At 38.3% G+C, this 25107-nt stretch overlaps 1 protein-coding gene across 2 annotated transcripts in view; it reads left to right on the forward strand.

The window, feature by feature from the left end:
- The window catches only part of dtnbp1a (dystrobrevin binding protein 1a), a 193299-nt gene that overhangs the window by 100342 nt on the left and 67850 nt on the right, over positions 1–25107 (forward strand). The window lies entirely within an intron of this gene.

A 25107-nucleotide genomic window follows, 5' to 3' on the forward strand; every position in this document is an offset into this window, starting at 1 on the left:
CCATGAGTGAATAAAAAAACTTATTGTTACATCATATTTAACCAGTAAAGTGCAGTAATTTATGTGTGCTTGTTTCATCTACACTAAGAAACATACTTAGTTGTTTTTTCCAAATTTTTAATCCTGCAGTCGTACTGCACAAATGACCTCACTTCTTAATTTACGTGTCTGAGGTGTGAAATGGTAATGTTCCTTAGATTTATAGAGCATTAAGTAAGTTTTTATTGGCATTTTATGGTAGCATGCTTGTATTTGTAAGCATTTTTTAAGCACTTCTAATTCCAATATTGTAGCTTGGACACACAATTGTACTATAATTCAAATAAGCAATTATGTCAAGTCCATGTCCAAGCAGCAAAGAATTACTCTGCTAACCACAAAGTGCTAGTAAAGTGGAAACTTGTCAAGGTGCCATAAAACATACACCTATTTTAAGTTAATGAACTAAATGGATTCTCCTATACATTTCCACAATAATGATTTGTGTAAAATGAAATAATAAATTATGGTATCATAAATACTTGTGATGTTTCGAGAATCGTCCCAGAAATAGAAGTAAGCTCAAATTCTGTAATTCAAGAAAAAAATAGAATTAGAACATCACGCAACTCCTCAGATGCTGAAGTAGCCCATTTCTAAGTTCAGCAAGACCTGGACAATGTTGAGGCTTGGGCTGAAAATTGGCAACTAATATTTACACCACACAAATGTCAATCACACCACACAAAAAGCAATGATGATCTCCCGTAAGAGAGAATCTCACCATCATCCCTTAACATTCAATGGTGTTACCCTTACTGAATCCTCCACTGTCAACATCCTGGAGGTTACCATTGACCAGAAACTGAACTAGACTAGTCATAGAAATACAGTGGCCATAAGAGTAAGTCAGAGCCTAGGAATTGGCAGGCCCATAGAAGACAGAGGGTGTTAGTAGATGGAAAGTATTCAACCTGGGACTTGGTGACCAGTGGTGTTCCACAGGGATTGGTTCTGGCACCTCTGCTCTTTGTGATGTTTGTAAATGACTTGGATGAGGACGTGGAAGGACGGGTTAGTAAGTTTGCCGATGACACGAAGGTTGGTGGAGTGGTAGATAATGTGGAAGTCTGTTGTGGGTTGCAATGGGACATTGACAGGAAGCAAAACTGGGCTGATGAGTGGCAGATGGAGTTCAACCTGGAAAAGTGTGAAGTGAATCATTTTGGAAGGCCAAATTTGAATGCAGAATACAGGGTTGAAGGCAGGATTCTTGGCAGTGTGGAGGAAGAAAGGGACCTTGGGGTCAATGTCCATAGATCCCTCAAAGTTGCTACCTAGGATGATAGAGTTGTTAAGAAGGTGTGTGGTGTGTTGGCTTTCATTAGCAGGGGGATTGAGTTTAAGAGCTGCGAGGTTATGCTGCAACTCTATAGAGCCTGGGTTAGACCACACTTTGAGTACTATCTTCAATTCTGTTGCCTGATTATAGAGTTAGAATTATAATCCCTACAGTGTGGAAACAGGCCTTTTGGCCCTACAAGTCCATACCGATCCTCCGAAGAATAACCCACCCAGACCCATTCCTTTAACCTATATTTGCCCCTGACTAATGTACCTAACTTACATATCCCTAAACACTCTGGGCAATTTAGTATGGTCAGTTCACCTAACCTGCACATCTTTGGATTGTGGGAGGAAACAGGAGCACCTGGAGGAAACCCACGCAGACACAGAGAGAATGTGCAAACTCCACAGGGACAGTGGCCCAAGGCTGAATCGAACCCGGGTCCCTGGAGCCATGAGGCAGCAGTGCTAACCACTGAGCCACCGTGTCGATGACATGAAGGTTGGTGGAGTGGAAGCTTTAGAAAGGGTGCAGAGGAGATTTATTAGGTTGCTGCCTGGACTGGAGGGCATATCTTATGAAGTAAGGTTGAAGGAACTAGGGCTTTTCTCATTGGAGCGAAGAAGGATGAGAGGTAACTTGATATAGGTTTACAAGATGATGAGAGGCCAGAGTGGATAGCCAGAGACTTTTTCCCAGGGCAGAAATGACTATCACAAGTTGGTTTAGGGGAGATGTCAGAAGTAGGTTCTTTACACAGTGGTGTCTGCGTGGAATGCACTGCCAGCGGTGATGGTAGAGTCAGCTAAATTAGGGACATTTAAATGACTTGGATAGGCACATGGAAGATAATTCAATGAAGGGTATGTAGGTTAGTTTGATCTTAGAGTAGGATAAAAGGTCAGCATAGCATCGTGGGTTTAAGGGCCTGTACTGTGCTGTACTGTTCTATTATGTTTTAGTAACTCTCTCAACATCTGACTCTACAAAGCCTATCCACCAGATTTAAGCATAAGTCAGGAGTTTGATGTAATACTCCCCACTTGCTTGAATGAGTGCAGTGCCAACAGTACTCAAGAAATTTAACACCAATCAGGACAAAGTCTGAATAATTAGCACTACATCACTAGTATCCATTCCCTTCACCAATGCTCATTAGCAGCAGTGTGTCCGATATACAAGATGCACTGCAGAAATTCACCAAAGTTCCTTAGCACTTTCAAAGCCCACAGCCACTACTGTGTAGAAGGACAAGGGCAACAAATAAATGGGCATAAGACTACCTGCAAGTTCGCATCCAAACCACTCACTGTTCTGATTTGAAAATATGCCAACATTTGTTCTATAAAAATCCTGGAATACTTGGCCTAACCACATTGTGGGTCTACCCACAATACATGGACTGCAGTAGTTCAAGAAGGCCTTCTTGAGGACGATTGGTAATGAGCAAAAAATGCAGGTCCAGGCAACAATGTCCATATACTGTGAATGGATAAAATAAACATTATCTAGTGATTTTTAGCTTTTAAATCTATTAACACTTAACACCAAAAATAGTAGTAGTGTATATTGTAATAGTAGTCAGGATTGTTTTGCATTCACACCAACCTGTACACATCTGAATTGGGGCTTGGGAAATATGTATAGGTGGGGTGTAAACATTTTAAATTCAAATTGCAAATGAAAGTTATATATGCTATAGTCTCAGCACATTTTATTTTATTATATTTTTAAAATTCCAATCTTGATTCTGTTCATGTAATTTTTTTTTCTTTAACATGTTTAAAGATTGTTTGGTGCCTTTTCCCTAATCCCCTACCCTTTAAAATAATGTGTGGTATATTCCAAAGTGTATATTGCTACTACTGCAAATCTCTTGACAGATCGCATTTAGATTTTGTATGGGATATCTACGCAAGCCATGAAGAACTAGCATTCAATGTGTTATGCTTGCCTGACACCACAGTTCTGTCTTTTTCTTTTGTTTTTAAAAGATGCAGATTGCCGGAACAGCTCGGTATCTGGGGTTGTGACTCAACCAATACTGTGCTTCTGTGTACTACTGTTTACTTTCCTTCCTTCAGTAATGTCAGCTCCAGGATCTGCAGAAAGCAGTAAGAGGAATTCCCGTAGGTTAAACTACTCAATATTGCTGATTTGTTTCTGAGAGTCTAATGCCTTTGGTCTGTTTACTGGACAACTATTGTATAGCTAAATTGAACAGAAGATAATATCAATTTCAACTCAGTGTTATTTGTGCAGTTTAAATGAATGCACACGCCTGCGTTCATGTATATCCTTTTGCATATTCCTTTGTTGCTAATATAAAAAAATACAAGTATGAGATTGTTATAACAAAGATGTTTTCAAATTCACTGGCTGTGGAACCTTGATAATATCTATACAACTGTCTATAGATATTCTAATCTGATCAATGAATGTTATTTATTCAGTTGGTATTTGATTTTCTGACTTCACTTTTCTTCAAGGAACATTTAGAAAAATTTCCGTGTAAAGAGCTTTATAGTGAGACACAAATGTTGAAAAGTGACAAGTGCTGAAAACAATTTCATTTTCAGTAACAGACTATTCATACTTTGTGTATTATATAAGCTTGACTGAATTAAAGCAAGAAATGCAACTGTACTTTGCAGACTTGGCTGTTGGAGGCTTTTCGATTGTGAAGTAATTTGTTTGGGGAAAACCGACAATGGTGTCAACCATGGCTCAGTTCAAAGCATTTTCACAGTTAGAGCATTATGTCATTACTCCAGAATTCTATTCCAAAGACTGAAACACATAATTCAGGCTGCCACACTAGTACAGAGAATTGTTGCACCGTTAGGAGCGCAATCCTGAAACTAATATTTGAGTGCTGGTGTTTTGAAATAACTGTATGAGAAACTTGTGATATTAGCTGCATCTTTACAGTTCTGTACTGTTCCAGAACTACAATTTTTGTTTTTGCCTTCTGCATTTCAACATTACCATTCCATATTTGTTATGAATTTATTAACACTTAGTGTATTATAAAATAATAATTTCAGACAATGTTTCCTAAGATGGATATTAAAGATTCTGCACTATTTTGCAGAACAGCAGGGTAGTTCTCCCCTGTTCCCATTCCACCCCCCCCCCCCCCCCTCCCCACTTCCAACTGATATATATTCCTCAACCAACATCACAAAAACAGATTATCTGGTCATGGCCATATAGCCATTTGTTGATACACTATTTAATTTCTGATTAGACTATTTCCTGAAAGAAAACGCTGACAATACCACAAAGCACTGACTATCTTTAAAGCATATTTGAATGTGCTGAGGTTGCAATAGAAACTTTGTTTATTTATTGTTTTTTAACTACACATTCTGTGAGGGTTGTGGAAATCCAGCTTTCATAGAAGAAACTAAATTTCTTTAAAGCTATCACGTGTAACATATGGATTTGTGTGCTGTATCATTCGGTGTTCGGTGGCATTATTAAATTTTTACTCCCAGTATCAATTTCAAAGTCATAGGAATTATAGGAATAAGTGTTACCTTTTAGAATGCAGGTAACCTGATTTGTATTCTTCAATTTTCATCTTTCACCACCCTATTCACAATCTTAATATGCACCTGTATTTGTTATTGGCTGAATCCTCAGGAGAGCCTTCAATTTAAGTGTTTAGAACACAATTATATGACAGGTAATTTAATGACCGGTACTAAAAACTACTTCATATATGTGCCAGTTATTACATTTCAAAAGCAATGCTCAGTGGTTTTTGGATTGTGGATTTCATATACCTAGCATTTTCACAAAACAAGAGAACAAAATCCGCATCCCTTCACAATGATCTAATTTGCTTTAAACCTGAGTGTTTGCCCCACACTGTTGTTAGTTTCAGTTATTTAAGTTCTAAGTATTCACTTTTTTATCCCTTTGCTACATACACTTTTTATCTGAGCGTTTTGGTTAACAGTGTCACTATATTGCTGTTATTGAAATTAATAATGCTTAACTGACTTTCCTTGCTCCCTGCAGGGAATTCTTTTGATGTAGCATGATGAGACTTGGCGCTTACTCCTTAGGGAGTCTGACATTATCTGCAATTTGTTATCTATAGTCTTCCATTTCTGATATCAAAGTTTAGTTCAGTATTTCCATGCTGTTTGTGCATTTATCAATATTTGCACTTCTATGGATAGCATTTGCAATTTTACAACATTTCAAATTATTTTGCTCATTGGGCATCTGGTGCTTCTGCTTTCTCCATTGTTGAGGTATTTTGGTAATTGCTGCCCTGTGATGAGAGCTGGTGGAACAAAGCTTTATTTTACTTAGCAGTTAACACTGTACAAGAGAGAGCACATAGCGTTTGTCTTGGCTTATGTTGTTCAGGAAGTTGTGTTGCCTGTATGATGCACAACAGTGACACTTTTGTGTGGTTTCATTTATGATAAAATGGGACTATTTTGAATTGTTTAAACATCTTCATTTTCAATTTGTGATCTTTGTGTCCCCAGTTTAACTCAAGTGATTGTCATTAATAAATAGAAGCCACACAGGGTAATTTTTAAAAATGCAGGAAGTATTTGTGTGATGCATAATGATAACTGTGAGCTGAATTTGACTTGTAAGGGACCGATCCACATACTGTGGAAATGTGCATTTTTAAGTGTGATTTAACTGTTTGGCTATCTCCCTCACCCCCAACATAGAGTTGTACACACATAAATGTAATTAAGAGGTAATTGCCTTTCTTTGTCTTTTATTTTTCTGTCAGTCCTTCATACAAGAGCTAAAATTATTGTATTACAGTATTTGTTTTTAAGTATCTATTAATCTTAGACGTAAACCTGGATGATATATCAGGGGTTCCAACTGTTTCTATTATTCTTCCATGCTGTGACCCAAAGGAGCGAGACCTCTGGTAATTTTAATGGAAGACTAATTATTTCTTAATCATTAACACAAGGTGAAGCCTAAAGGCAAGAATAGTTTTATGTAAGAACCATGAAACAGCAATCTCATTTACAATATAGGTACATTAAAATAGGCTGCAGGTACCAGTACAACTGTAATCCTTTGACACACAAATGATTTGCAACTAATCTACCCAGATTTACACAATATTTTCCTATAATTTTATATGTCTTGCACTACATGTGGCATAATCTATTTGAAAAAATTACACTGAATATTGCTATTTTAATGGAAAAGAATGGCAACCCTAGTCATGTTTGATTCACTTCCCTGAGGATAAACACATGTTGCTTGAGTCTAAAGACAAGTTAATGAGGTTTGTGTCTGTGGTAACCTTAATTAGATAAGATGAAGGTTGCAGCCTAATTCAATGTGCAATCCCAACAGCACCAAGGCATACAGTAACTCTCTCAAAGTGCAGTGTTGATACATTGAATAACAAATAATTCGACCTGCTGCTCATATCTATTTGTATGTTTAGTTGTAATCAAATAACAATTGTAATCCTATTTGTACCACATGGTAGTTTATTTTTCCTTTTCTTTTCCTCTCCATGTTTAATTATGAGTGTAAATATTACTTATATCCTGCTACAACTGGCTAGGGTCCAACTCACTTTTGTTATTTTGCTTTTACAAAATAGATTACCACCTCTCAAGCTCTGATACTTCCTACATTTTTTAAATTCTCCACCTTATGAGCCAAACTTGATTTTTCTCATTATTTAAAGCTACTATCTGGTTGGGGCAAATTGCTTTATTCACATTTAATGTTCCAGATATTAACACTGTTTTTAAAGTATTGTAAAAAGGAAGTACAGAGTTTTACTTTTGACATGCATCTCTAGTCAAAAGGAATCTAAGTTCAGCTTATTACAACTATTGCTCAGTTGGCTGGATGGTTGGGTTGTGATGCAGACTCTTACCAACAGTATGAGTTCATTTCCTGCACTGGCTGAGGTTATTATGCTGGACTTTTCTTGCCTGAGGTGTGGTGACCCTCTGGTTAAACCACCACCGGGTATCTCTCTCAGAGAATAGTCCTATGGTCTGGTAGGACCATGGTGACTTTTTTATTGCCAAACTTTAATTTAGTTTCATATGAATGCTTAATTTTAGTGTGTAAATATTTTAATAAATAAAACAGATTGCTAACTTAGTCAAACAGCAAGGCATGCTAGGTACTTTGGCCAAGTGAAACTCCGAAATCTCTCAACCCACATACTGGACACATTGGAAACACAGCACCAGGAGTTACTGACGTTAGCATAATGTAAAAGGCAACAGTTATTCTGGACTGATATCCCCAACAATTTATCCACTAAACAAAGGGCCCAGACAGAGAGGTAACTAGTCCTGCTATACAAAGGAACTAACAGCGTGCTATCCAAATGATAGACTTAATAGTTTGAAACAAGAGTCAATCTCCCTGACTGGCCAGAACTATAGGAAGTTTCAGAAAACCACCTAAAAAAATATAAAAACATGGGTTCACCTGCAGACCTCTCTTGGAATTGCTCTCAGAATCTCTGGAATCGTCTGAGGTCCTCCGAGGAGACCAACATGGCAAGAGGCCGAGACCAACTGACCATCCAGAGAGAGAGAGAGGAAGAAAGCAACTTTGCAGACTCAGAGTCAAAGCCCCAGAGAGAGCAACTGCGTAAATTAACAAGAGAGTTGGGAAGTTTTGTAACTTAATGGGCCAAATAGGATTAGGGATAGTATGTTTAATATTAAAGATTATTGTAATTTTGTCCTCATAAAGTGGGACTGCTTTAGTACCGACTTGTGTTCATATTGATTTGACCACTTTGGTATTGTGGGGCATTCATAACATTCTGGTTGGAGTGTCTGTAAGTTGTTAAACTGTAACAGACAACATTACTTTCTTTTTGACCTCTATTTCTGAACTAGCACCAACCCTGCTAATGCCCTACCAATTTATTCTGAAGTGTTATTTGAACTTGCACACTGTAATCAAAGGACTTAAGCGAGCCTTACAAAGCAGTTTGATCTTTACGGCATAACAGATCACAAATAGTAACTACTGTCACATACAAAACCCTTCAACTGATGTGGAATGATGCTATCTTTTGATCATCAAATATTAATTTGTAGTTGTGAAATAGTAACAGTCCTACAGTTTGCCTTCATTATTTTGCCTGACATTCCATCTAGACTGTATTCTACATTTTTGTTGTAAATATTAAGAAGCACAGATATTAAACTGAAATGATGTATAAACTTGGGATTTTTTTTTTTACCTTTTTCTCTTGTAATTAAATCTGACAGAATACATTTACCAGCTGAATTCTGAGATAGTTATTCCAAAATTTGTCTGTATGATTTTAACAGGTGTGCAAGCATATTCACATCTTCCTTTTCTCCTCCACCACCTCTTTCTTCCTGGCACAAGACAATAAAAAGTAGAATGTTATCTACAGATTTTGTTGAGTCATCCTACATGAAATAAATTATATGTTTTCATTATGGGTAAGTTTTCTTACTGTATAAGTGTCACAATGAGAAACAATTTGAAGACTGAATGGGATTCAAGTTTCCCAAGTAAAAATTCAGTCAACAAGAAACAATGAAGATTGCAGCAAAATGAAGACTTCTTATTCCATTTCTGAATCTTAGCTGAATGCGGATTGCTTTCTATATTTTTAGTTTGTTGCAGAAGGATGAAGAATGCAGTGACAGTAAATATTCCTGTACTCTGCCTGTCATCTGATATATACCCTACTGTTTGCCATTGAAGTCCAACCTCTTGTTTTCTATCCTCTTGCATCTTTCTATTTTATTTTAGATAGGCATGGTCTCATTCCATCACACTACCAAATTTAGTATTATTTGTAAACTTTACAACTATGCATTGTTTCTAGATCCATGTAACCCAGAAACACGCAATAGACAATATCTTGAAAGATGATCTGAGGAATTGATAGGTCCCAAGAAGCAACAGTTGAACTTGCAAAACTTGGCACAAATAACTAAGACCATTTATAGCAGATGCTTGCTCAAGCCCATGACTCAACAGCAGCTCTTGTGTTTTGAGACCCCTATTTAAAAACAGCTGGCCGTACTCAGTACTTCAGTTTCTTCTTGTCTCAGTTTGGGCCTTCCCTGGCCTCACTTCAAGAATGAAAGAGCTACCATACCCATCTGTAGCTGGGATTGAGTATTACCTGCTGAGGTTCAAGGTGACGTGGAGAAGTCACTGTCGTAAAAGACATCATCATATAAACTTTACCCATGAGGACACAAAGGACTGTTTCTAGGAAGAGCTGACCAGTGTTGTATTTGTTCAGTGGTCTCAAGTTATGTACCAAAATGTTTCACTAGCAGCAATGTGTAATTTTAAATGGGCCTGATGTCTCACAAGAGGCTATCATGTATCTCAGATGTAATGTAACTAGTTACTAAGAACTATATAATCTTTTGTTTATCAAGATTAATCATATCTTTTTCTGAAGGCATCATGTGGGCATCCTTCCCTACTTAGTATCAGTATGTATACTAATAGCGAGGAGGAGGATTGGTGGCAGTAAATCTATGGAGGACATCTCAAATGATTCTTAGGAAGATCACCTCACAACATTTTACCATGGTATTAGTCGTGTTCACAACCACAGCATAGAGTCACTACAGATAAGTAGCATTGCTTTTCGGGATAGCCATTAAAACGTATAGTGTTAATTTAAAAACTGTAACCCTAAGCCTTCACTAAGTAGTTGATTAGATTATTTATCTAATGTAATTGCAGTAACATGACTCGAACAGCAAAATGCTAAGTTCAGGCATAATTTTAGGGATTCATTTTCAAGCAGAAATGTGCAGCTGTGTGGTTCCCATTTTATGGTCCCCAAATAGACATCGGAGTTCTGTGTATATTAGATCTCAAAGTTTTAAACAAGTTTCTTGAGCAGGAAATGTGTGAAATTGCCAATCTGTCTGAAATTAGTCAGGAAATATGTCTATCTAGCAAATAGTGACCTAAAATGCATCATTCCAGAGAGTCATACTGTTGTTTGCCATTTGCCTTAAAACCCACTGAAATAATGTACTACAACAGATATTGTTGGAGAAACTCAGCAAGTCTGTCAGCATCTGTGGAGAGAAGGCAGAGTTAGCTTCTCAAGCCCAGTGACCCTTCTTAGGATCTTCAGCATCTGCAGTTCTTTTGTCTTTTTATAAAATTAGTCAGCTTTGTCACTACAATCTCAGGTACAATTCCTTCAGATTTACCAGGGATCTTGACTCTACTTATGTAGATCTCCTTCTTTACAATTTGTTTGTGTGGCTGTGTAGTGGATTTTCAGAGCTGGATATTATAATTAGTCTTGGCTGCAATTCATGAACAACCTGCCATTTGTAGGCCAATTTCAAAGCTTTGAGTAGGAGGTTTTTGGCTCGCAATACATCAGATACTAATAGCTCCTCTGCGATCAGGGAATCATTTTCAATAAGGAGGTATAGACTAGTACTCAGCCTAATGGCAACAAAGATTTTGTTAGTTCCCAAAATCTATTTCGGTTCCCTTCACTCAGCGAATTTCTCAGTGTATTTTACCTCCGCTAATGAGGATTGATTAAGCCTCTACATTTCTTAGCTCCTCAGCTTTTGTTGCAGAGAAGCTCTTATTCTCCAACTAGCTCAATTTCTTTGCAAATTTGCTTTATATTTTGCTGTTTAATTTTAAATAGTATAAACTCAAAGTATATTTAAAATATTAGGGTATAATATATATCTTGGAAATTATGACTTTTATCTGAAGCTCTGCTTTCAATATCCTCACCACTTAATAAAATACTGTAGTTGCTGGAAGTCTGAAATGGAAAGCATCTAAACCCTTTTTCACCCGAAGGTTACACCACATCTGAATTCATTGTTCAATGTTAAGTGAATTAACTATTATTTCTATATGTTATGAAATCAATAGAATAAAAAATAACAATCAATTGGAGATTCATTGAAAAAAAATTGATTTTCTACTGCTGTGGATATATTGTAAAGTTTTTCTTTAGTTTATGTTCTAAATGAAGGTCAGTCAGATTCAACTTTCTGTTAATAATATTCCTTTGGCAGGCTTCAATTTTAATATTAGCTCTAGACTAATTAGATGACCTGCTTCCGTTTGTAGAATGTATTTTCTGATTTTAACAAAATACCTCTGGGATAAGAATTTTGGTTCTTTCTGACCTAATTCCTGAATATTTTTCAGTCTGTTTCACAGAGTTGTGCAGTTCTAGAAGTCAGTTCATTCAATATGTTACAGATCAGTAGATAATGAATGTAGTTCATTCTTCAAAAAATGAATCACCAAGAAGTCAACAAGTGAAATTCTTTCCTCATTTAGTAAGCTATTTCTCTCTGATCTTTGTTGAAGTACCCACACCTGTTTGAAAGTTTGCAAGATGCCCATGCATGATGCTGAAACTATAGCGTAAGTCCAGAGTTTGGACCGAACCTGATTCTGGATAGAGACACCACTTAATATCCTGGTAGAGACAATCTCCCACTGGCTTTGACTTTGCATGGAGTTCAAAAGGTTCTAAGCTTATTTAAAACTGAAAGGTCTCTTGAGCAACATTCCCTCTAAACTGTGCTGCTCTGAGGATCTGCGCATGGTGATTAGCATGCCAACACCACTTGTATCATTGACTTCTGGTTCTGGAATTTACTGCTACATACAGACCTTAGCTTGTGCAGAAGAATAAAAAAAAGCAGGGATATTGCCCTTTAGTCCACCGTGTAATTAATTTATATGTTTTAGTGCATGTACTGCCTACATACTTGGACATTTTAAATTTGAACTGCTGAGATTAGTTTTGCATCTAATATGAGTCCCAATCAGAGAGTGTATATACAATATTTTTCGACTTGGAGCCAAGTAGACATTTAGTCAGAGATCAGTAATTGCCAGATATATGCAACATAAAGAGTACACTGAGTAGGTTGACTATAGCACTCTCCAGTTTTCTTCTCTCTGTCACCAGATTGATTAATTTTATGTCTTAAATTTGGTTTTAGAATGTTTGGCAGGAGAAGAATTTTATGGTTTGCATTATAATGCTCAGTTGGGTTTACATTTTGCTCATGAGTTATCAAATTCCTTACGACAGTCAAATGTTGAGGAAAAGGAATAGAGTCCTTCACATTTCATCTGAACAGACTGATTGATGAAATAAGGACATGCACATTCCACTTCAGTTTGAACAATGGATGTACAACTGCCATACTAATCATTCTATTTAGTCCAATAATGAAGGAGGAGTTGCAGGGAAAGTTTGTAGTAGTAACTGTGTTAAATTCCAAAGTTCTTGAGACTGACCTTCTACTTTACCCTTTGTGTGTACTCTGCATTCTGTAATGATTTATGTGCACATTCTTGCCTGTACTTATTCTTCTGTATCTGCTCTGGTTAACCCTTACATTGTTTAAATCCTTCTATGGCCTTGTCTCTCCTCATTACTGTAAGAACTCTGCATTGGCATGTTCTTCAGTTCTGTCTGTAATGTCCTGAATTTTCATTACTGCATTGGTGACTATGCCATGTGCTGTCCAGGAATTCTTTTTCTCTAAATCTCTCAATTTCACTACTTTTTAATGGTGGATTTTTAAATGTTCCCTTTTTGATTAAGCTTTTGTACTCATAACATCTATGGCTTTGTAGAATTTTATTTTATTTCTCCTTTGAGAAGCACCTTTGGTGCTTTTACTGAATTAAAGACAAAATACGTGCAAATTGTTTTAGTCTTCGCTCTCTTGGTGAGACATGTACCCATGTCTTGCCTAGGAACAACAATGATACATGATCAGTTGCAGAACAAAACTGGTTTTGAAAACTAATGGGTGGACTGAATGTTCTCTTGATTTTAAAAAAAGTGGTCAGAAAAATTGCACATTACCATGTTAGTAGGGAGAGTGTATCAATTTTGATTTTTTAAAAATTAATTTATGTCATGATTTAACCTACATAAAAACGTAAGAACTAGGAGCAGGGAGTTCAGTCCCTCAAGCCTTCTCTACCATTTAACACGATCACGGCTGGTCTCATCTCGGCCTCAACTCGAATTTCCCTGCCTACTTTCCATAGCCCCTCAGCACATTTCTAATTTAAAATCTGTCTGTTCTTCCATGAATTTACCCAACATCTTAGCATCTGTGGTAACTTAAGACAGTGAATTCCACAGATTCATGACTTTTGAGTGAAGTAATATCTCCTCATTTTAGCTTTGAGTCTGCTAGCCCTTTTCCTTAAAACTATAACCACTCATTCTAGATGACCCACATGAGGAAATATCTCTTTTGTTAATCCCTTTTAACATGTATACCTCAATTAGATCTCTCATTCTTCTAAACTCCAGACAGTAGAGGCCTAAATCGCTTAATCTCTTTTCATAAGACAAGCCCTACCTTTGAAATCAATCTCGTGAATTTCCTCTGAACTTTGTCTAATGCAACTTCATTTCCCCTAAAGTAGGAAAACCAAAATTGTATGCAGTATTCCAGGTGAGGTCTCACTAATGCCTTCTACAGTTACAGCAACACTTTCCCATTTTTATACTCTTTGTTTAACAACAAATGTCAAAATTCTATTTGCCTTCCTTTTTTACCTGTTGCATCTGCAAACTAGTTTTCTGTGATTCATGTGCAAAGATACTGAGATCCCTCTGCGCTCTAAAGGTTCTCTCTATTTAGGTAATAAGTTACCTTTCTATTTCCTGACCAAAATGGTAACCTCAGACTGATTCATGTTAAACTACAACTATCAAATGTTGGTGTATTCATATAACCTATTCATATCCATTTGTAAGTTATTTCTTCATTGCTACCTACTTCTCCACCTGTTTTGTTGTCATCTGCAAATTTAGCTTTATTAATTTTGACCCCTGTACCTTGTACATAGTTGGAATCTGAGGATTGAGTTGTAGGACAACCCACTTTGTATATCTTTCCAGTCAGAAAAGAGTCATTTATCTCAAATCTGCTTTCAGCTGGTTAGCCACTCCCTATTCAAGCTAACAAGCTAGCCCTAATTCCATCTGATCTTACCTGATGTATTTATCTTTTGTGTGACACATTATCAAATGCTTTCTGGAAGTCCAGATATTCTACATCTACATGATCTCCATTATCAACCTATTTAGGGATTGCAAAATAAACCAAATCATTTATATTTCCTTTTATCTTAATGATGTGTTAGGTTGCTACTTAGAAGATTGGATAAACGCATTTAACAGTGTGATTATTGTTACAGCTACCAGTTTGCATCAAGATGTTTCACCTCTGTGACCACTAGGTCATGCTGTTCTGTTTTGATTAGATATTGGACAGTAATAAAACGGGGTATGGGGATTAGAAGACACCAGTGACAATAAACTTTAACAAATGGCAGAGAAAACAAAGGATTAATAACAGATGGTGATTTAACTCCTAATGTACCCTTTTAAACCCCTAACTACATACATGAAAGCTCATTCACAAATATGGCCAATTGAAGGTAGTTTGAAACACATAATGTGTGGAAAAATATAGACAGGGAAATTAAAATTCTGAAAATCAAGAATTCAAACCACAAGATGGAGTTAAATTTCTTATTTCTTTTGATTTTAGTAATAATGACATTTTGGTGTCGAGAACAGTGGTTGTTCTGTGATTTGATTATTGATCCGATGAGCTTAGATATTTTTTGCATTCTTTCTTTTGCATTTCTAGGTTTTGTTTTGTCCTCACTTGGAGAAGGAAGAGAGAGATTTTCTGCTTGCAGGGTGTTTCTGGCTGCACTGTCCTTGCATATCTGTAGCAACGTGCTACTTGATCAATCTAAGGCTAGTGTTGGGCAGTTTTGCCTTAAAACAAAATCAGGAGTTTCTGAATTATCTCAATAATGAAGCAATCTCACCACTCCAAAAGCAATGTAGTCTTGTTGAGCTAAAAAGGTTCACTGGGCTTTCTACGTTGCAAACCTGGACTGGTATTTTAGCTACTTGGTCGTGTGTGACTTTCTAGGTTATAGACCAAAGGGAAAAAAAGTATGATTACATTTGCTCAGAATCACAGAAGTGTCTTGGAACAGAAGAGGTGATTTGACCTGTGGTGTCTACACCAGCGCTTCAAATGAGCATCATGATTTAGTGTTGCTCTTCTGCCTTTTGTCCAAATCCATGCACATTCTTTCTACTTAAATAATCATCTAAGTCTCTCAGAAATGCCTCAGTTGTACCTCTACCACACTTCTAGACTGTGTTTTCCCGACACACATCCAGACTCAGACCTCTCAATGTTTGGAAAAGATAATCTTGTGAAAGAGGCAAATGAGTTACAAATCACCTCAAATCTGTGCCCACTAGATCTTGGTCTTTTATCACGTGGAGGTTGTTTCTATTTACCCTATCCAATCCTCTTGCAATTTTGACAACTTCTACCACTCTTCTCTCAAAGGAGAATAATTCTAACTTCTCTATTCTATCCTCCTAACTGAAGGTTTCATCCTTGGAGCCATCCATGTAATTCTTTTCTGCATCCTCTCTGAGGTATTCATATCCATCGTGTCATGTGGCGCCAAGAACTGAACACACTACTTCATTTGAGGTTCAAAAAGCATTTTCTAAAAGTTCAGCATACCCTCCTTGCTCTTATGGCTGAGGTATGAAATGAATATTTGAACTTTGTAATATCAAGATCTAGATTATTAATATAATCAGGAAAAGCAGCACCAAGCTTTGGCGAACGCCACTAAAATTCTATCTCTGGGCTTAAATGTATCATAAGATCACTACAACTTGCTTCCTATTACTGAGCCATATTTATTCACACTGCTACTATCCCTTTTATTCTGTGATGTATATCCTTTTCCACAAATATTGGCTTTTTGGAAGCATATGTACACCATATTAACAGCTTTAGCCTCCCTGACCTTTTCTGTTGCCTCTCCAAAAACAAACCCTACAGGTTAGTTAAACATGATTTCCATCTTTCCCTCAACAATCTATCTTTCTCCAAATGACTACAAATTCTATTCCAAATAATTATTTATAGAACCTTTAGCACCATAAACTGACTACTTTTTTTGAATGTTGGACTTGCCCTTAAATGTTTTTTTTGAGTGATAATGTTTGCAATTTTCCAGTCTACTGGCAACTCCCTTGGGTCTAGGGAAGATTAAAAGATTATTTCCATGATGCCTGCAATTTCCATTCCCACACCTTGGATGTATCACACCCAACCGAGGACCTCGTTTTCTTTAACTACGACAGTCTATCTGACACCATTTCCTTATCAATTTTTAAACCTTCTAATGCCAAAGTTTTTCCTCCTTTGTCCCCATGGGCTGGCAGCATCTACTTTAGTGGTAAAGACAGACACAAAGTATTTATTTAATATTTCAGCCATGTCCTATCTCCATATTTAATTCCCTTTTTTGGTCCTTAATCAGCCCTAACACTACTTTTACTATTTCTTTAGTATGTATACAATTAGAAAGACTTTTGGGATTTCCCTTTATGTTGGCAGCTGGTCTTTTCTGATAATTCCTCTGTTTTTCTAGCATACTTTCTCACCTTCCCTCAAACCTTTTGAATTAGTTTTTGTTCTCAATTGTATTTTTGACCTGACACCTGTTAAAAGTACGCTTTTTCTTCTTTATATCAATTTCTATCTTCTTTGTCATCCAGAGAATTTTAGATTTGTTGGTCCTACTTTTCCCCTTTTTAAGGGAATATGCAATGACTGTATGTGAACTATCTTCTCTTTGATGATAACCCATTGTCCAGTTTCAGTTTTTCCTTTGAGCTTTTTGTTCCAATCTATCCTACCCATCTCCATTCTTGTACCTTTGAAGTTGGCTTGCAACCAAAAGATTTTTCCTGCTCTGGATCAACTGGTGTTCTCTCCATCGTTTTAAATCTTGTAATACAATAATAATTGTCTCCTAAATGTTCCTCCCACTGACACTTGATTTACCTGCTCCGCCTCATTTCTATTTTTGTTGGACTGGACACTTGTTGCCGTAACTGAATCTAGAAATCTGCTTGCCCCTCTTTTCCATTACACTACCAGTGACTCGGTTCATATTTGGGTTTTTAAAGTCATTGTTATAACAAATCTATAATGTTGGCATCTTTCCGAAATTTCCCTGCAGATTTGTTCTTCTATATCCTCTCTATTAATGGTGGTCTATAGACTACATCAAACATGTAATTTTATCCTTTTTGTTCCTTAGCACTAGCCACATTGTTACTGTCCATTGACCTTCCTGGCCATCTGCTTTCTCTAGCACTGTATGCTCTCCTTACCTAATAGTATTATCCTCCTTCCTTTTCTATCTTTACTGAACACCTTAACCCAGGAATATTTATCACCTAGTCCTGTCCGTCCTTAAGCCAGACCCCTCTTATTGTCACAGCACACATTTCCATGTGACAATCTCTGCCTGCAACTCCTCATTCTTATTAACTCAAGGTCAGAAATCAAGAAGATGCCAGGTTATAGTCTAACAGGTTTATTTGAAATCACAAGCTTTCAAAGTGTTGCCTGTTTGTCAGGTGACAAAGGGGCAATGCCCCCGAAAGCTTGTGACTTCAAATAAATCTGTTGGACTATAATCTGGTGTCGTCAGACTTCTGACCTTGTCCACCCCAGTCCAACACCGGCACCTCCACATCCATCTTATTAACTGTTTGCCATGTATTCACATACATGCGCAAAAACCCTGCAAGTGCTACTGAATTGGGGGTGGGATGAAGAAATCAAGATCCTAGATCATAGCACTGAATAGGACTCAATTTTCATTATGTTTCCAATGAGGAACTTGAAGAAGTTGCAAGTAGAAATAAAGACAGAAGAAATGCATATTCTTGTATAATCTACAACAGGAAAAGGCTATTGTAAAATGGTGATCCCCTCCTGGATGTAAGTATTAAAGACTAGAGAAAGAAATCAGGGCTGCAGGCACCATCATCACCTATAGAATCTGAGAGAAATTTTCTGAAAATTAGCCTTCATAAATCTTGACAATTTACTGAAACATTATTCTAGCCACTAGTAGCCCCCAGTGAAATAAACATTAAAATACAAAGATCAGATAAAGCTATTGTAAACGTAGGTTAAAAATGACTTCAAATGACGGCTATCTGTGGCATTAAATTATACAATCTGGCAGGGCATATTTGAGAAAATCAACTCAGAAAGCCAAATTATGCTTGTAGTAAGTCTAGATATTTTGTTGCCCATTTCTGAAAATGACCACCTAAATGCAGCATCTGCCATTTCCGCCACCTCCAGTGGGACGCCACCACTAGATACACATTCTCTTGCCTTGCCTTTTCAACCAACTGTAGGGACTGTTCCCTCTGGGTCCTTGGTTCATTCCTCTTCCATTCCCAACACCTCCCATACCTGCATGGCACTTTCCTATGCCTCACTATCACCCTCCCCCCTCACTATCCAAGGCCTCATACACAATTTCCAGGTAAAGCAACCATTTAATTAGACTTCATTGAGTGTAGTCTACTGTATTTTCTGCTCACAATATGGTCTTCTTTACAGTGGGGAGACGAAACACAGACTGGGCAACATCTTTGCAGACTACCTATGTTCTGTCCACAAAAATGACCCTGAGATTTCTGTTGCTTGTCCCTTCAACACTTCACTGTGTTCCTTCACCAATATCTCTGTCTCGGGCTTGCTATAGTGCTCCAGTGGAGCTCAGCACAAGCTGGAGGAACAGCATTTCATTTTGTGCTTAGGGACCCTGCCTTCAGGACTTAATATTGTTATGCTGTGAAAGTTGATGCAAAATACCTATTGAGTTCCTTTGCCATTTCTTTGTTCCCCTTTAATACCTCTTCAGCCTCATGTATTGTCAGTCTGCTGGCTCTCCATTAATCTTCACTATATTATATGCTTTCTCTTTTGATTTTATGCCATCCTTGACTTCTATTGTCAGCCATGATTACCTCCTCCCCTTTAGTATGTTTCTTCCTCAGGATAAATTTCTGCTGTGCCTCCCAAATTACTTCTAGAAACTCCTGCCACTACTGCTCCACTGTCTTCCCTGCCAGGCTTCCCATTAAATCAATTCTGGCCAGTTCCTTCCTTGTGTTTTTCTAGATGCCTTTACTCAGTTGCAATGCTGTTACATTCTGATTCAATCTTCTCCCTCTCAAACTGCAGGGTGGATTCTGTCATATTACGTCACTGCCCCCTACGGTTCTTCACCTTAAGCTCCCTAACCAAGTATGCCTCATTGCACTACTAAATCCAGAATTACCTGTTCCCTAGTGGGCTGTACCATAAGCTTCTTCAAAAACATCAGCTTGTAGACATTCCATAAATTCCTTTTCTTTGGATCTACAATCAACTTGATCTTGCCAGTCCTCCTGCAAATTGACGTTTCCCCCATGATTATTATAATAGTGCCTTTCCTTTCTCCTGATTTACTTTCTTGCCTACATCCTGACTACTGATAGGAAGCCAGTACTTAACTCCTAAGGGTTCTTTTTCCTTTACATTTCCACAACCCCTCCAATACAGATTCTACACCTTCCAGCTCTATTATTTCTTGCTATTGACTTAATTTTATGCCTTACTAACAAGACGACCCCATCCCCTTGGCCTATCTGACAGCTCTTTCGATAGGATATGTATCCTGGGATATTCAGTTCCCAGCCCTAAACTACTTGCAGCCATGTCTGAGATACCCACAACATTCTTGCTCCCTGTGTGAATGAGAATGTGTGCTATATGGAAAATAAGCAAACTGAACATAGTACTGTTTCAGTTTCAGTCTGCGCTACAAGCTTGTTTACCTTGTCTTTGTATACTGTGTGCATTTAAGTACAAAACCTGAGTCCTGTATTGACTGCCTCTCCTCCTCATAGTTGTCCCCCTATCTGCTGTGCCTGAAGTTAGATTCCTGACTCTTTCCATACTCTGTTCTATTACTTGTGCTGGAAACTTTGCCATATACGGAGTCCTCTCCCTATTACATTTTCCATTATTTTTCATGTACCTGAACTCCCCCTCCCGTTTAGGTTAAATCTGTGATTCACAAGGACTCTGGTCCAAGTATGATTTTGGTGGAAGCCTGTCCCATCAGAACAGTTCCCTCCTTCCCCAGTACTGATGCCAATGTCCCATGAATTGAACCCTTTTTCTTCTTTGAGGAGAAAGTGAGGTCTGCAGATGCTGGAGATCAGAGATGGAAATGTGTTGCTGGAAAAGCGCAGCAGGTCAGGCAGCATCTAGGGAACAGGAGAATCGACGTTTCGGGCATTAGCCCTTCTTCAGGAATGAGGAAAAGATCCTGAAGGGGCTGACTCTCACTGGGATCTAGATCCTGAAGGGGCTGACTCTCATTGGGATACAGTTCCTGAAGGTGCTGTATCCTCATTCCTGAAGAAGGGCTAATGCCCGAAACGTCGATTCTCCTGTTCCCTAGATGCTGCCCTACCTGCTGCGCTTTTCCAGCAACACATTTCCATCCCTTTTTCTTCTTACCAACCTTTAACCACGTGTTACCTCCTTTAATCTTCTTGACCTTGTGCAAATTTGTTCATAGCTAAGGTTTTAATCTCTGAAATTGTTACCTTTCTACCTATATCATTGGTACCTATGTGGACCACCAACAGGATCTTTCCCCTCCCACTCCAGTTTCCTCTGCAACCCAGAGATCGTGATCGTGAACCTGGACACCAGGCAGGCAAGACAATCTTCCCACCATCACCATCACTACCACCACCAAATGGTTCCCTGTACCACAGTACTATGTTCAGTTTGCTTATTTTCCCTATAGCGCACATTCTCATTCACACAGGGAGCAAGAATTTCAAACCTGTGTTATGACACGGAGGTGAACCCCTCTGTTAATTAAACCAAACACCCGAAAAACTTCCCTCAGCTCGTAATCTGTTAAAGTATGAGTGACAGAGAACTCCCAAATTCCACTATTTAAAGAAAATTACATCAATTTATTTTTTTAAGTCTAAAAGTAAACATTGAAGAACAACTATTCACAAGAGTAATCCCCCCTTCCTTTTAACTGCTTAATATCTGCCTCCAATTCTGTAACAATATCCTGTTCCAGTGAGACACTTACTAAAATTACATCAACTTAATTTCAAAACCAGACAGTAACTGTCTTCACTCTTCTGGTTGAAATTCTCCCTCTTTCTTTTTACTGTGAGTGTGTTTCATGTGAAAAGGTACCTTTGATAGAGAGTGTTTCCTAATTTCTTGGAGAGCAAGATGTTAGATGGGTAATTAGCTCTCTAGTTTCTCTCTCTCTGGCAGTGTCTGCATTTTTATACCCTCCAACATCGATCATCTCATTGGTTCAATGTTGGCAAAACAATAAATTCAAACTCAATTGGCTTTTAGTATCCTGGGGCATAATTTAAACTGACTAAATTTGAATTATCAAAACAGCAACCAGTGCTCAGGTATCTATTTCACAGCCAAATGTTACATATTTTCAATTTTCCAGTACACTCTGGGACTGTCATCTGTCATATACACAGGTGCTTATAAGCTCTCAGTTCAGAACAGCATTTTTCTCTCACTTAAAGGTACAGTACATGCCTTTAACTTCATAACACCTGTTAGACAAGCTGATCCCAGGCTTCAGTTTATCCTGTAAAAAGACTTTACAAACTATGAGCCCCAAAAAAACAAAAAAAGTACTTCTTTCCCCTCTGCACCAATTTCCCACATTGTCTCCAAATTCTCAGAACTATATACTCGCTTAGGTGCACACTTGTTCTGGATGGGATCTCTCCTTCCTGACTGTATAAACTACTGCAGCCCTTGGGTTCTAGGTGCACCCACAGTGCTGTTAGGGAGGGTGCTCCAGGATTTTGACTGTGACAGTGAAGGAGTAGTGACATAGTTCCAAGACAAGATGATGTGTGGCTCAGGGTCTTATAGCCGGTGGTGTTTCCATGTATCTGCTGCCCTTGCCCTCCTGTTTGGTTGTGGGTTTGGAAAGTGCCTAATGAGCCTTGGTAAGTTTTATTGCAGATTGAATGTTTCTGCTACTTGTTTTGACAGTGAAGGGAATGAATTGGAAGGTGCTTTTAAAATAAATATTTAAATGATACATTCCGTGAATTACTCATAGAGGGCTTAGTAAGGGTTCTCCACTCGTTTGAAAAATAATGGAATGCATCGGTATAATTTAAACCATTTTCTGTCCTAATCCTTTGCAAAATCAAATTGTATTTGAGCTGATGTATAGTTGTCAATTTAATCTAGTCAATGATGACAAGAGCAAACTTTATATCACAGTTTCATATCACTACATGTCTGATACTGACAAATGTAAAGCACAAGGTGAAGTTGTAACAATCCAAGTTAAATTGTGAGCTAGGACTGGCTATGTCTTTAGTTCTGCCTATTAGAAGAGAGCTATATGCAGATGTTTATTGGTATGCAGAGCTGTGTCCTCCAGTCACTTAAGGCCTGGATTTTATGCTGGTCGGACAGTTGCTATTCCAGTGTAGATCGGAGTTGCACATAGGGACCCTGCAGGTTCCCCATTGTAGCAGATTCCAAACAAATTGTCTGAGAAATTGAAGGACAATTATGGTACACCACCCTCCATCTGCTGGACTTGATCCCCATCCCTTCACCAGACCTGACCCCTTACAACCCCCATCAGTCCAGACCACACCACACCACACAACCTTGCTAGACCCCACTTGATTTGACATAATTCTGCCAGGCTGGACCTGATCAAAAGCACCTCCCCCACCCCGCCGACTGGTGTCTTAAGCCTTACTAATTGAGCATCCTATCTCCTGCCACTCTACCCAGATTCATCCTACTTACCTGGCAACCTATCCTCTCAGCACCCTAACATCACGTACTTATGATTTACTTTACTTACTTACTGACAGTGTAGAAACAGGCCCTTTGGCTCAACAAATCCACACCGACCCGCCGAAGCGTACCCACCCAGACCCATTCCCTACATTTACCCCTGCATCTAACACTATGGGGAATTTAGCATGGCCAATTCACCTAACCTGCATATTTTTGGACTGTGGGAAGAAACCGGAGCACCTGGAGGAAACCCATGCAGACACGGGGAGAATGTGCAAACTCCACATAGTCAGTCGCCTGAGGCGGGAATTGAACCCGGGTCTCTGGTGCTCTGGCGCATCATACTTTGTCAAAGTAGCTGTCAGGACCTTGAAATTTCAGGATATGATAAGGCACCTTACTGCTATGAAATGGGTTGTTGTTTGCCTTTCCCCATTAGTTCTGTACTAGCAAAAGAACTGTCAGAATGGATATACAGCTTTCCAATTCTGAAGTTGCTCTGAGCAGAGCACTGGGCCTGATTTTCTAAGGAGTGACAGTCTTTCAGTATTAAGGCAATGTTGCCAAATATGCTTTGCCTTTTTAATGTTTTATGAAAATCAACAGCTCTTCCAGACATTGAGTACTTAATTGACTTTTGTAAAGGAATATACAAGTTCAGTCAGTCTCCTCGTGGGAATCTTGTATTACGAACTTGCGAACAATGAGCAAGACTAGGCCAGTTGCACTTGAAGCATGCTGCACCATTCAGTAAGATTATGGCTGACCTGATTTTAACCTCAAATCTGCATGTCTACATACCTCTGATAATAATTCATCAACTTAGTATTGTTTGGCTACAGTGTGAACAGCTAAACTGGCCCAAATGAATGACAAAAGTAGATTTTAACAAAGCTACAAAACAATGACAATACCGTATATATTTGTGTATAGGTAGAATTTTGAAGACATTTTTAATCTGAAATTAGGGAGTCGATTTATGCATGAGGTATTGTTTTCAAGGGGATGAATATTTATCTACAAGTAGATAAAAAGGGAAATTTATTTTCCTGGCAATCCCCTGTCCCCGGTTTTGGAACGTTCCCTGCAATATGTTCGGGCTGCGGTAAACCATGGGAAACTGACTCCAAGGATTACAGTAATTCTGAAAACCTGGAGCGGAGGGTAACAGCTTGCGGAGTGGAAAGCTGGAGCGAAGCACAATGGGCAGTGGTGACTCAAATCCTGATGAAGGGCTTTTGCCCGAAACATCCATTTTCCTGCTCCACGGATGCTGCCTGACCTGCTGTGCTTTTCCAGCACCACTCTGATCTAAACTATGGTTTCCAGCATCTGCAGTCCTCACTTTTGCCCAATGGTGACTCAAATGTTGATGTGTCACTGTGAAGAACTAGGGTCAACTTATACATGAGAAATATGGAAAATACAAGACTTTTTGACTAAAATTAAAGGTTCAACTTATACATGAGATTGACCTATACACAGATATATACAGTAACAAAAAAGGAGTTGCCTTGTCTTTTGAATGTTGGCAACTTAAATAGTTGCACAAAACCTGTACTGATTCAGTGATGAAATATTATAGCCCGTTTGGTTTCAGGTCTTGTGTGATCCGGTAGTAGTGTCCCTATCTCTGAGCAAGAAGGCCTGTGTTCAAGTCCCATCAAGTCCAGAAGGTGTGTAAGAACATGTCTGAACAGGTTTATTTAAGAATAGGTAGAGCCTATTTGGTGTACTGCAGTGAGAGTCCATCATTTCAGCTTAATAGGAATCTAATTGATAAAAACAAAACAAAATGCTGGAAATACTTGTCAGGTAAACATCAGTGTGAAAAGACTCAAAGTTAATGTTTCAGGTAGAGAGGATCTTTCATCATAACTGTCATTCCAAAGTTTATGTATGGTTGAAACTTTATTGCTGGAACAGCACAGCAGGTCAGGCAGCATCCAGGGAATAGGAGATTCGACGTTTCGGGCACAGGCC

Source organism: Chiloscyllium plagiosum, chromosome 29 (assembly GCF_004010195.1).
Source record: "Chiloscyllium plagiosum isolate BGI_BamShark_2017 chromosome 29, ASM401019v2, whole genome shotgun sequence".
NCBI classification, from domain to species: Eukaryota; Metazoa; Chordata; class Chondrichthyes; order Orectolobiformes; family Hemiscylliidae; genus Chiloscyllium; species Chiloscyllium plagiosum.